A 14,021-nucleotide genomic window follows, 5' to 3' on the forward strand; every position below is an offset into this window, starting at 1 on the left:
TCCAGCAGAACAGGGCTTCCTGGAGAAGCTTCGGTCCACTACCGGAGCTCTCGGATCCCCCTCTAGTTGAGCCCCACCTGCATTCGGACTCACGCATTTACCCCATATGATCCGGGTTTTTGACAGAGCTGACCTGCCAGCTCCAAGATCTCCAGGCCCAACTGGCCACCCAGACCAGACCCATGGCCCCAGCCCCGGCCCCTACACCCACTCCGGCTCATAAGCCACCCAAAGTAGCCACCCCTACCCCCTTCTCTGGGTCACAAGATGACCTAGACCGCTTCAAGGCAGAGTGTGGGCTCTACATGAGCATGCGCCATGCTGAGTTTCCGGACGAACACAGCCAAGTCCTGTTTGTCCTGTCATACATGAAAGGAGGGACTGCTGGACCATGGGCCACCCAACGCATCAACACCCTCCTTGCCCCAGGAGCCCCAGCCATTTCCTTTGATGACTTTGCAGAGGAACTCAATTCTATGTTTGCAGGCCCAAGCCGACAAGCCACAGCCCGTCAAAAGCTTGCCTCACTCCAACAAGGGAATGAGTCGGTAGACAAACTGATCCGGCAGTTTGAGCTGCACGGCCCAGTGTCACAAATGGGAGATGTTGCTCTGGTGGACCGATTTGAGCATGCCCTTCACCCACACCTTCGTGAAAACATCTATCGCCTCCGGCCCATGCCCACAACATGGGCAGAATGGAAGCATGAAGCCTCCCTCCTCGACAATCAGTGGCAACGATTCCAAGCCACCCAAGCTCAAGCCCGCCCCCTGGCTGTCAAGCCATCCCCATTCCACTCCCGACCTCCTCCTGGGCCCGTTCCCCCTCCTGCTGCATCCACACCCTCAGCCCCAGCCCCGAAAGCCGGCCCCCAACCCATGGACCTGGACTGCATCCGCCCCCCCAGGACCAAGCAGAGGTGCATTGGACCCTGCTATAACTGCAATCGGCTAGGGCACATAGCCCAAGACTGCCTGAGGCCGAGACCCTATCAGGCCCGGGCCACATTACAAGGGGAGGCCCCTAGGGAGATGACTTGCCTGGCCCTGGAAGACCTCCAGGCGATTGCAGACCTGCTAAAGGACCGCCCCCCTCACCCAGGAGCTGGACTGTGCAGAGGAGGAAGCGGGGGAGGAGAGACCTGCTGAGGATTTTCAGGAGGATGACTGGTGAGGATGTGTCCTGGTCGTCCCCCAGCATCACTGTACCTGCATGTAGATACCATGGCAATTCCAGGACTACAGCGCAACCTAAGTTACACCGAGTGATCGCTAAGAAAAAAAGAGCCACACCCACAAAACCCTGCAGAGAGAACCCACAATGTGCCTCGGCTGAGGTTGCTGTTCCCCCACCCACGATCTACATACTATCCAAACGCCCTCCCCGGTCCCTCAACCTTCTGGTGAAGCTGACTGCAACCACCTCTCTCGCCTCAGTGACCACCTCTGCCCTCCTAGACTCAGGGGCCACAGGGATATTTGTCAGTCGTGAATTTGTCCAGAAGCATGGCCTGGAGACTACCCCCCTACCCCAACCAATCCTGGTCCACAATGTGGATGGCACCCCAAATGAGAATGGATCCATCATGGAGGAGGTGGACGCACTCCTTATGTTTGGTCAACACACAGAGCGAGCTCGCTTTGCAGTGACCAACTTGGGGCGCCAGTCAGTCATTATTGGTCACTTGTGGTTGACACACCACAACCCGGAAGTGGACTGGGCCCGACAAAAGGTCATCATGTCCCGCTGCCCACCTGCCTGCCAAAGGCTCAGGGTGGCGCCAATAGCTCCGAAGGAGCCTGACCTCACAGTAGAACCCGGGGATGGACTGTACGCTGTAGGAGAAATAACGGCCACACTATGGAAACCCATTATGGAAATATGCCAGATAAATCACAAAACCTCATACGACAAGTAGATATGAGAACATAGAAGGACCTGAATTTTAACGAATTTTACGAATTTTACGAATTATTATGACTATACACGATAAATCGAAAGAAAGAAAAATAACAAAAATACTTCAAGCTTACCATCAACGAGACGGAATTCTCGGGGGAATTTATAGCAAATATTAAACCAAGAATTAGGACAATCGACCAAGATTTGACTATAAAAATAATCAGAGAACCTCCACGGAAACTACTTTCCCACGTCCGCACACGTAGCAAGGATGGAAGTACCACGGAACAAAGATTCCTCAGGAACTAATGCAAAAGTCAAAGTCGTGTTTATAATAGGAAATGTAGATGTCACCCAAACGGAACCAATGAGAGTAATTACAGGGGAAACTACCCATAAACGACGGAGATATGACTAAAACTCCTGCAAAACGAGGACAATGTCTAAAAAGCAAGCGCGAAGATTAACTAGTAACGACCGAGACAAGCTTGATAGCCCATTAGAAAGGAAAGGATCTACTCTTAATCCTCCCAAATTTTCATAATAAAAGGATCATGCGTTAATGAGAAATCCAATAACGGGAATAGTGACATCAAAAGTCCGAGCTCAGGGACAAGACGATGATTGCATAGGATCCATAATTAAAACATACAACGAAATTTACACGGAAATTATGAAAAATAGGAAACTATAGTTATGCAAATTCTCAGCCCAAACGGTCCAGCCGTTGTGAAGTTATACCCATGACGGGAATATAGGAATCCGCATCATGTGTAATGACACGTGAGGGTGGCGATGCGCAGGGAACCGGCCGTCGGAACCGAGATCCGCACTTCGGCAGATCGCGAAGACCAATTTCCGTCCAAATAAGGAAGAGCCCGGTCAAAACAAAGCACGGAAAGTGCAAAACAACCTTAGATCATGAGGGAAAAATCTGAAATAAATCACAGAAGCACATATGAAAGAAATAAACACCTGCGCATATCAAACAAATAAACGAAAACGGCTCCCGCATACGAACGACACACGTGATTACCGAATGTGCGCGCGAATCTTTGCTAACTCAATGAATACCAGGAAATAGGACACAATATTAGTACCATTGGAAAGGTGGGAATAAATGAAAATTTATGATACTAAGAACGTGAGAAAACATCCAGAAATGAATGAGATACAAGGACATGAAGTTAGAAACCTGAAAATGCGCGGGAAAACAGCTTCAAGAGGTCCAGAGTCCTAAATAAAATAGATAAAAATATGATATCTTCAAGGACAACCTACTATAACAACCAACGATACATATGGAGGATTAGGATGTGATAATACAAAAGGAAATCAGAGAATATGAACAAAATTCACGAAAACCACTAAACTACGACGGACCATGGCGGGAATTTTAGGGAACGATATTCTAATGAGGTGGAGAGCTATAACACATTCGTTTGAGTAATTCTTGACTACTAGCAACTTTTTCTTTCAGTTTCAAACCTGAATAATTCACTCATTTACCATTTCAGTCTCATTTTAACTAAATGTCACTAAATAAAAATGGAATAAATCAGCTGAAGGTCTCAGCACAGCCGTACACATAGTAATGCGAAGTTTGAATTCAGAGTCATCGAGTCATAGCAAATTTAATGGTATATATATAGAATTTGAAATAGGTAACTGCGGCAAATGCAGCGCAGCCAAGTTCTAATTAACCATTAAAATAGCTTAGGCGAGGGAGGACAATAAGAATTCTAGGCGCAGTCTGACCGCAGTAGAACCGCAGTTCAGCGCAGCAAAAGCACAGTAGAACTATAGCATGAAAATTTCATTTTTATTCAGTTTGAGAAAAATACACTGTAAATAAATCCTGTAAATAGAAGGTAGAGCGTGAAAAAGGAAGGCGACCCAAGGAGTATAAAAGGGAGACCCTTTCTGCGACTTTTCGCCCCCCTCAGAGAAGTAAGAAAATAGAGTATTATTTTTCTCAAGCATTTCTGGTTGTCACTCCAGTGCGAAAAAGTGATATACAGTTAAGATTGCCACTGTAGTAAAAGGCAGCAATTAAGGAGAGAAATATTAAGTAGATATTTCAACAGGAGAGCTGGTTAACACTCCAGATTTCAAAGTGTAAACACAAAACAGTTATTTTGCTACTGTTAAAACAAGCGATAAAATAAAGACAAAAATAAAACGAACTCAAGGGACACTCCAGACACCATCCAAATTCATTAACTGAATAGAATCTTTGAAACTTCACCAAGTAGAAGATTAAATTCAAGTTTAAATCCAAATTAAACAACGCTACACAGAATTACACCTAGACAAATTAATAAATTTCAATAAAGAAACAGCTCCGCAGGGCTCGGTTTATCTGTAAGTCGATTCCCAGGAACTTTAAAACTAACCCATAAAAATAGAATTAGCCAAAACACTCGGATTGGTACTTTATTTACAATAAATAACACTAGTACACTTCCCCATCCTAACTCAAGAACCAGGGAACAGCTTGGTGGTGGTCTCGTTTGAACCTCCCAACTGACCTTCCTTCGTTCTCTCCTTCAACGCAGCCGTGATCCCCCCAGGATGGGGACACGACCTGAGGGTGACCACCACCCCATCGCAGCGGATGGCCCAAAGAGCACAGGACCCCACCCCAGGGGAAAAGCCTCTCGAGGAGATGGTGCCCGAGTGCTACTGAGACTTCAGGGATGTCTTCTCAAAAGAGGCCTTTGACCAGCTACCACTCCAGAAACCTTGGGACCACGCCATTGACCTCATCCCTGAGGCTAAGCTGCCACAAGGAAAGACCTTCCCACTCTCCCCTGCAGAACAAGGAGAGCTCGATGACTTCCTCAGGGAGAACTTGGCAAATGGGTGGATCCGCCCATCCAAATCCCCCATGGGGGCCCCAGTGTTCTTCGTGAAGAAGAAGGATGGCTCCTTAAGGCTGGTCCAGGACTATCGAAAGCTGAATGAGATCACCGTCAAGAACTCCTACCCCCTCCCCCTAGTTTCCGACATCCTCACCTGCCTCCGGGATGCCAAGTGGTTCTCAGCCCTTGACCTGCGGTGGGGGTTCAACAACGTCCGCATCAAGGAGGGAGACGAGTGGAAGGTGGCCTTTGCAACCAACCGAGGGTTGTTTGAGCCAATGGTGATGTTCTTCGGACTGTGCAACTCCCCAGCCACCTTCCAGACCATGATGAATGACATCCTCAGGGATTTCATAGACCAAGGGGTCGTCATCTGCTACATGGACGACATCCTGGTGTTCACACCCACCCTGGAGGAGCACCAGAAGGTCGTCCAGCCAGCACCCACGAAGGTCAAAGAGGTCCAGTCTTTCCTGGGGTTCGTCAACTTCTACCGCCGCTTCATCCAGGACTTCTCTGAGAAGGCCCGGCCCCTTCACACACTCACTGGGAAGTCGAAGCAGTGGACCTGGGGGAGGAAGGAACAGGAAGCATTTGACGGGCTGAAGGAGGCTGTCACCTCAGCACTGGTCCTCACCTTCCCATCGGACTCAGGTCAGTTCCAACTGGAGTGTGATGCCTCCAACTTCGCAACAGGGGCGGTACTCTCCCAGCTCCAGACAGATGGGGAATTCCACCCGGTGGCGTTCATGTCAAAGGGCTTCTCAGATGCAGAGAGGAACTACGAAATCTATGACAAGGAGATGCTTTCCATAGTCTGAGCCCTGGAAGAGTGGCGCCATTTCCTTGAAGGCACCCCTGAGAGGTTCAACATATACACCAACCACAGAAACCTCTCCTACTTCCACTCAGCCCAGAGGCTAAACCGGCGTCAGGCACGGTGGTCCCTCTACCTCTCCCGCTTCCACTTCCTGCTAGTCCATAAACCAGGGAAACTCATGGGGAAGCCCGATGCCCTCTCATGTTGGCCGGACCACCCGAAAGAGAAGGACGACAACATGGACATGACCCTCCTACACCCGGGCTGGTTTGAAGTCAGAGCTATGGAGGGGGGGTCACAGTGGAGGGAGAAGAGGCAGACATCCTGGACAGGATACGCAGGGGGAAGGAGCATGACGAGGGAGTGGTAAAGGCAATGAGAGAGCTGGAAAGGGGGACCCTACACTCGGATGAATGGGAGAAGGAAGGGGAACTGATCCTCCACTGGGGCCGGGTGTATGTCCCGAAAGACCCACAGCTCCACCATGACCTGGTACAACTCCACCATGACTCAGTGGCAACAGGCCACCCTGGGTGGTGGAAGACTGTGGAGCTCGTCTCCCGAAACTACTGGTGGCCCTGGATGGCACAGTATGTTGCACAGTACGTCTCAGGGTGCGACACCTGCAACAGAGTGAAGACATTCCCATCTCAGAAAGTCAGGAAGCTCATCCCAAACAAGGTCCCCACCCGCAGGTGGCAGGTGATTTCAGTAGACACCATTGGGGAACTCCCAGACTCCAAGGGGTACAACGCAATCCTGGTAGTGGTAGACCGACTTTCCAAGCGCATTCACGCAATCCCCACAGTCACTACGGTAGACTCAGCAGGCATGGCCCGGCTCTTCCTCGAACACGTCTGGAGGCATCATGGCCTCCCAGAGGAAGTGCTCAGCGACCGAGGCAGCGCATTTGTCTCCCGCTTCTCCAGGGAGCTAGCAGACCTCTTAGGGATCAAGCTCACCCCTTCAACAGCCTACCACCCACAGACTGATGGCCAGATGGAGCGTGTCAACCAGGAAATAGAAACCTACCTCCGGGTGTTCATCAACCACAGGCAAGATGACTGGGCTGACTGGCTGCCGCTTGCCGAGTTCGCCTATAACAACCGCATCCACTCTTCCACCCACTGCACCCCCTTCGAGCTTGACTCCGGGCAACACCCACACATGGGGACCGAACCAACCCGCATGTCTGAAGTCGAAGGGGCTAATGACTTTGCATCTTGGATGATGAAGATGCAAGAGGAGGCAAAGGCAGCACTGGAGCATGCAGCAGAAGAGATGGCACGGTACTATGACAGGAACCGGAAGGCAGCACCAGTCTACCAAGTTGGGGACAAAGTCTGGCTCAACACTCAAAACTACACGACAGACCAACCAACCAAGAAGCTTGACCATAGATGGATCAGCCCCTTCCAGATCGTCAAGGTGGTATCCCCAGCAGCAGTAAAGCTACAGCTTACGGCCCGTCAAAGAGGAATTCACCCGGTAGTCTCGGTCTCAAACACCCGCCCCTACACCCCAGACAGGATCTCCAAACGCCATGCAGACCCGCTCCCTGGCCCAGACATCGTGAATGGAGAAGAGGAGTATGAAGTGGAGAAAATCCTGGATTCCAGGTACCGGTATGGACGGCTCTGGTACTTTGTCAAGTTCTCTGGCTGGCCAAACTCAGAAAATGAATGGCTCCCCAGAGAGAACCTGGAGAACTCCCCAGACCTCCTGAAAGAATTCCACCAGGCCCACCCAGAAGCCCCCAGACCAAGGAGGATAAAGGAAACCTGTCAGGAACGTGCCAGAAGCGTATCCGGGTGACCTGCGAGGCGCGCGAGGTCGTCCGGGCTCGTAAGGTCGGAGGGGCAGGACTTTAGCTTCAGCGACTCGGGTGGAGCGCTGCGCTTCGTTCTTACGTTGGTGTCCCAATTTCAGACAGAAGCCTTACGATGAGGATAAGAGTTTAGAGGGGGAATCCAAGTCGATATACGAACTAAGGTACATCCGGTGTAACCTACACGCGTTATAAACACAAGCAACTAAATGAGACCGGCCCGGAAGGAGTGGCGGATCAAGCGCGATATTAATGAATGAAGAAAGGAACAAATAATCAATATCGGCAAACTTGGTCAACAAAAGGCAAGCAAGGAACAATAGGAGGAACAATAGTCTGTAAACGGACAAAAGAGAAAAGGCCATCCGGCCGTCTAGCAAGCCGTCCGGCTGGGGGCGGACAACAATGGAGCGGGCAACCTAGGTTGGTAGGTACGCGCGCGAGGGAGGAAGTGCGGATGAGGGTGACAGGTGGACGGATGGGTGGACGGATGATGATGATAGCGGGAGGGACGGACCAAGTGGCACTAGGGCGCATAGAGGGAAGTGACGGATATGTCGGGTCGTGACAAAACCCCTGTCATATCCATCCCTGGCCATCGACTTCCGGTCCCTCCGTTCCCTCCGGTCTAACTCCGCTCCTCCTTCACTAACCTCGGAGCTCCCATATTCCGCAATCCTCTCAGCACCCCTCGATGGTCACCACCCCCTCATTTCAATTTATTACCTACGCCTCCCTAAGTATGGAGCCCCGAAGACTTCCAGACAGCTCCGACGTCCGCTAGCGCACTCCCGCCTCTGCTGGGCAATACAATCGCCTGCCCTGCAGAGCCCACCTTCGGGCTTATTCCTCCTTTCCATTTCTGGGTTATCGCCTGCCTTTCCGCTAACCCCGTGACCCGACTTGTCGGTAATATTCAGTTGGCTAATGTTTAACCCTGTTAGCTCCGCTCCGTTCGGCTCCGCCAATTGCGGACCCATCTTCGCTGTAACCATATATATATCCCGCTTGTACATAGGTTACACTCCAGTAATAAAATCAACTAGAGTTACCCCCCTTAGGTTCTAATTGCCAGTCAGTAAGTTAGGGCACGGACGTGTCACTAGGCACAGCACTCTTGGCAGAAGTTGCTGAGGCCGAAGCCCTCCGCTACAGAGACATTCCTTCATCTCGAATCTGGTCTCTGACAACCCCCCAACCACAGACCACAGCCACTTCGAGGCGAAGTGGCATAGAGGGGGGGTGATGTCAGGGATCGGCCCCTGACCCTGCTGTCAGGGCACCCAACCACACCCCAGAACCACCTTCCCAGACTTCCCCCACTTCCCTGACCTCCCCATCCCTACATATCTCTCACAACTTCAGCCCGCATGTGAGCCCGCAGGAAAAATCACGTGGGTCAAGGCAAGCAACTTGCCTTAACCCATGTGACACCTTTTCCGAGTCACGGGAACATGCTCGGCTTCTACCCGGAGTCACGTTATGAACTGTACAGTACACTTCCCTTTTATAGTAACCAAGCGGGGAATAGGGAAACTTACCCTTCTTCTCAACTCAATCCCCACTTAGGCAAGTTGTAGTTACCCACTGTAATACATGACAACTCAATCCCCGCTTAGTCCCTTCAGTGAGTTTGAGGGGCTGAGGACAGGGTCTAGCACCCAACCACCCAGAACACCGCACACACCTAGGCCTGAGGTTGGGCTGTCCCTGATCGAGGACCGAGCCCTGACACATGCACTGGTCCACCAGCCTGCTTTCCCCAACAACTCCTGCTACCGGTACGCTCCTGTGAGCTCCAAGTCACTGATAGCCACCAACTGGGTGACTCCCTTTGGGATTCCCAGTATCCCACACTACTGGTATGCTCCATTGAGCGCCAAGTCACTGCTAGCTGACCACTCCCAGCACACCCGCTACCAGCACGCTCCCAGGAGTGCCAAGTCCCTGTTAGCAGACAGCCAGGTGGCTCCCTCAAGGAGCCCATGTTATATTCGCTACCGGTACACTCCCAGGAGTGCCAAGTTACCATTGGCCAACCCACAGGTTGTACTTCCAGACACTCATCCCATTCCACTCTCCCTCTGATGGCTATGCAGCCACCTCCATTAGTGAGCTGAACGGTTCAGGTTGGGTTCCCTGGAACCCATTCCTGTAACACTTGGGTCACATGGGGGTTGCCACATTGTCCTCACGCACCAGCCATCTGGGTATCCCCATGGGGGATCCTGAAGAGATCTGCAGTGGGTGTGCATGCTGGGTGCACTGGGGGGTTGTCTGGAGCACCCAGGGCTGGGTGTGTCATGCATGGATTGTGGATGGGTCAGTAGCACATCGATCAGAGGAAAGTTGTCCATGTAAATAGAAATAGAAAGAATAAAGAATGATACAGAGGAAGAATGGAAAGAGGGAAAAGTAGGAGGAGGGAATAGGAAGGGGGGAGAAGGGGGTAGCGGGTGGAGTGGAACCAGGTGGAGCCAGGTGGAGCCAGGTGTGCCCTGACACAAGCCCAGCAAAGAACAGCTCATATCTCTGCAACCAGATGAGCTAGGGACTTGTGGTTTCTTTTAAAATGCATGTATTTTACTCCTACAGATTAATTAACCACCAATAATCCTAATTCTCATTTTTTATAAATTCACATTTGTCACAATCCCCCCCATTTTTCTCAACAACAGCTGGATGGAAAGAGATGAAAATTAGGCAGTAGGTAAGATAGGCGACATGCACAAGTGATTAGCTCACAGAAACATCCGAGCTGATCACATGCAGCCAAAGTTGCTTGGTCTATGCGAAACAAACAGTGGTAACATTGATTTTAATTGTGAATCTGCTGTTTAGCTTTTATGTACTCTTTAATGATCTCTTTTGTTGCTTCAGGTGGTATTTGGCGGTGGCCACGGTACTTTTTGATGGCCCATGCTGCCTCAGACCCATTGAGTCCCCACTGATATCCATCCATATATCTTAGAGAACGATTAGCAAACCTGAGAGGACTTGGTAAATATGGAAGTAAAAAGACATAATAAAAACCCTTACTTCCTCATTGCCTGGATTGTCACCGAACCCAATGCCTCCTTTGCATTTGCCTCGACATCTTCAATCTGTGATGATGGTGGGCACTCACAGTAGAGCCACTTAGCAAATCCCCAGACCTGTTCTATGAAATTTAATTCACAGTGGAACTTTGGGAGGAAGAGAACGTCAAAGCCAGCGGCCTTGCAATGTGAAGTCAGGAGGCAGTCAACATTGATGAAGTCAGGTTGGTGAAATAAAAGGTTTCGGCAACAGCAGTGGGAGGCCTTCACTCGGCATTTGAATCCCTTGCATTCAGCTGGAAGCTGGGATGTATTGTGATAGCCCCACTCCTCTAGAAGTTTGGCCATACCCTTAAACTTTCCGGCATAGGTCAGGTGATTGTCTGGGTAGTAAAGACTTTGTGGCTGGCTGTCAAACAATGCATCAGCCATCTGCTTCTTGATTATGTGTGGTTTCCCATTGCTCTCATATATGATCTGTCCTTGTTCATTGCGTGCAGAAACAGATACACCCCAGTCCTTGGGGAACTTTGGCATTTTGAGCACAGAGAGAGAGTCTTCAGCATGCTTGGCATGGGTCTGGGCATTGTCAAAAATGAGGACATGTTTCTCATTGGGGTACGTTTGAAGAAGAATGTCCATAGCTTGAGATGCCTGTGCAAGAATGTCCTCATTAGTGAAATACCCATCTCTATTCTTTCCTGGTTTGAGAATGACGCGTGCATCACGACCATCATGACCCTTGAGCCAACCATAGTCTGCAGAGATAAAGTCAGCAACCATAAGTGAGGCACCCTCTCCCTTAGGATAGGGCTTGGCAGTTTCCGAATTATGGACCCAGCACACCCTACAGCAATCATGTGCATAAAAGATGGATTCATCATGAAACCAGAGAACCACCCACTGGCCTGGAGAAAAAATCCAACCTTTCCTCATCCCCATTCTCATCCCACTTCCTCATCAACTTTGAATACTCAGCCATTCGGGGCAGGAAAACTGACTGCCAATAGTGGACAACATCATCGTGCTCATGGCCATCCGAGTATTGGCCTCTTTTCTCCTGTTGCCACCGATATCCCATGATATGCAGCCAACGTTGAGCTGTCCGAACAGACACTGATTTGTCACGTTCCAACTGCTCTTTCATCTCCGATCTATTGAGGAAGTCCACAATATCCGTTGCTGAGATGTACAGTCCAAGTCCACGGAGGTGAGTCTCAAGTTCCTCTTTGAGATCCTCATCTGTGGCAAGGACTGAGGAATTCCATCAGCCATATGGATTCTGTGGCAATTTCTTCACATGAATGAACATCCAGCACCATTTCCGCAAGCATGATGCATATGAGGTTCCCCAATTCCATACATGTGCGACAATTGTTGATGTGTGAACCCAGCCCAAGTCTCCACATCTTCCATTTCCCCCAGAGCCATAGATCTGGAGAAGTTGGAGCATTTGCTGTGCTCATACTTCCACCATTCAATCCAGGTGAGTTTTCTTGTAGCCTCTCCCCTTATCCCGTGATGGCCGAAGGGTCTGACTGAGATCTTGTGCTGCCTCAGTAGCATCGTCTCTCTTTGGAGGTAGGAAGTGGGATTGGGAGTGGGAGGAGACTTCATTATGTTCAGGAGTGGGGGTTGGGATCTTTTCTGGCCCAGGTTCAGGTGTGGGTTCAGAGGGACTGCATGCACGATTTGGAGTCTCCAAACTGTGGTGATGGCTTTGAGATGATATCATCGCTGGGCTAGGAGGGGGCTGAGTGTGGTGTGTTGTACCCTGTGGCTGCTGCCAGTCTGGGTGTCCGCAGGCCTGGGTGGGTACTGGGGAATCGGGAGGGAATGATGCTGGGGGATTTTGTTGTTGAAAAAAATCAATAATTGTGCATTTCTTTCCATCAATAGTGGTCTTCCTTTGCTTCTCCTGGAGTCCCTTATGAACCTCCTTCTCTTTTGCCTTATCCCAGCATAGACTGCACTCAGACTGGGTGCCATTTATGGTTTTTCCAGGGTATATCACTTTGTTGCCAGGTATCTTGCCACGGACATTGGCCAGGTAACCAAGCTTTGTCTGAGACTCATGAAGATATTGAATAAATGTGTTTTCGGATGACATTGCGGGGTTTGATATTTCATCTATATCAGAGTCGCTATCGGAGTCAGGACTACCAGTCAAGTCAACAGAGCCACATTCTCCAGTGCCAACACCGAATGAAACACTGCCGCTAGTCCCATCCAAGAAGCTCCCATGATCTGGAAAGGCACCTGAGCCCATTCCATCTAATCCTTCAATAGGAACACTAGTGCGCAATTTCTGAAAACAGGTGAGATGGTCCCACTTCACACTTCTCTAACCTTGTTCTGGGAGAAGTGTCCAAGGTTATTTGCGCACTTGCATTTTTTGCTTATAGGCATGATGGAGTAAGGCACAGAGGCAGGTGGAGGCAGAGAAAGGGCAAGTTAACATTTACTTCCCTCTTTTGGAAATCGGTAATTCCCGATTCAATTGGATCCGGTATGCCCCAGCCGCCAAAACGCTGGGAGTGTCAGGGCACACCCTGACTAGCCCGGACCCGGACCCATGTCCGGACCCGCTTCCACCCGCTGCGCTTCCCACATGCGTGCACGCTCCACATGCCGCATGCTCCGGGCCCGGTTCCTACTCCTTCATGTGACTTCCGGGTATCCCCGGAAGTTTTCCTGATATGGTGGCCACTGTGGGAAGATGAGAAGTTAGCTTGCTTCTCATCTTCTTACCCACAGTAGGCAAGTTGTATCTTACTTGCCTTTATCTATTACATCTTCTTACCCACAGTAGTTGTTGCCCTGGACAGGGCTGTTCATAGGTCAGGCTGTGGACCATAGGGGAGGGTCATGGGGACCCAGGAGTCGTCCCCTGACAGGGAGCTAATTTTTCGATTGTACTTTCAAATGCATAGGGATTGAGAAGAAAGTTGATTCCCAGCATCAACACCCTTTTTGTCATCTCATTTTGATTGAGTTGAGATATCAAAATTCGGCAACCTAGGAGGTCTTCTTTAGGGTGTACTTTACATAACTTAGGGCCTAGAAATAGTCAAACAGTGTTGTGTTGCAGGCAGAGGGCCTGGTTAGTTTTCAAATATTTTGTATCCGGAGAATCACTTGTGCACATCGCCTATCTTAGTTCTTGTAAATATCTCAAACCCATTTTTGTTTCTAATTGATTTCATTTCTTAATAAGGTTATGTGGCATTCCAGTGACTCACATAGTCCCCCCCACTTTCCTCAACAACTACTGAGTGAAATGGGATAAAAGTCATGCAGTGAGTAGTTCTTTCATATGTCTCAAATGAATTTTTTTCTCTAATTGATGAGATTTTTCGTTTTTTAATTAGGGTGGGTGTTCAAGACCACTCCCAGGTCCCCATGACCCTCCCCTATGGTCCACAACCTCTGGTGTAACCAGCCCTATCCAGGGCACAGCCTACTGTGGGTAAGTGTTAGAATGGGCAGATTCGGATGACTCCGGAGTGGAATTGGACACTTAGCATGGAAGGACCTCGGCCTCAGTGACTCAGGCGGAGCACTGTGCC

Source organism: Cantharellus anzutake (assembly GCF_015039405.1).
Source record: "Cantharellus anzutake strain C23 chromosome Unknown EI90scaffold_5, whole genome shotgun sequence".
Classification (NCBI taxonomy): Eukaryota; Fungi; Basidiomycota; class Agaricomycetes; order Cantharellales; family Hydnaceae; genus Cantharellus; species Cantharellus anzutake.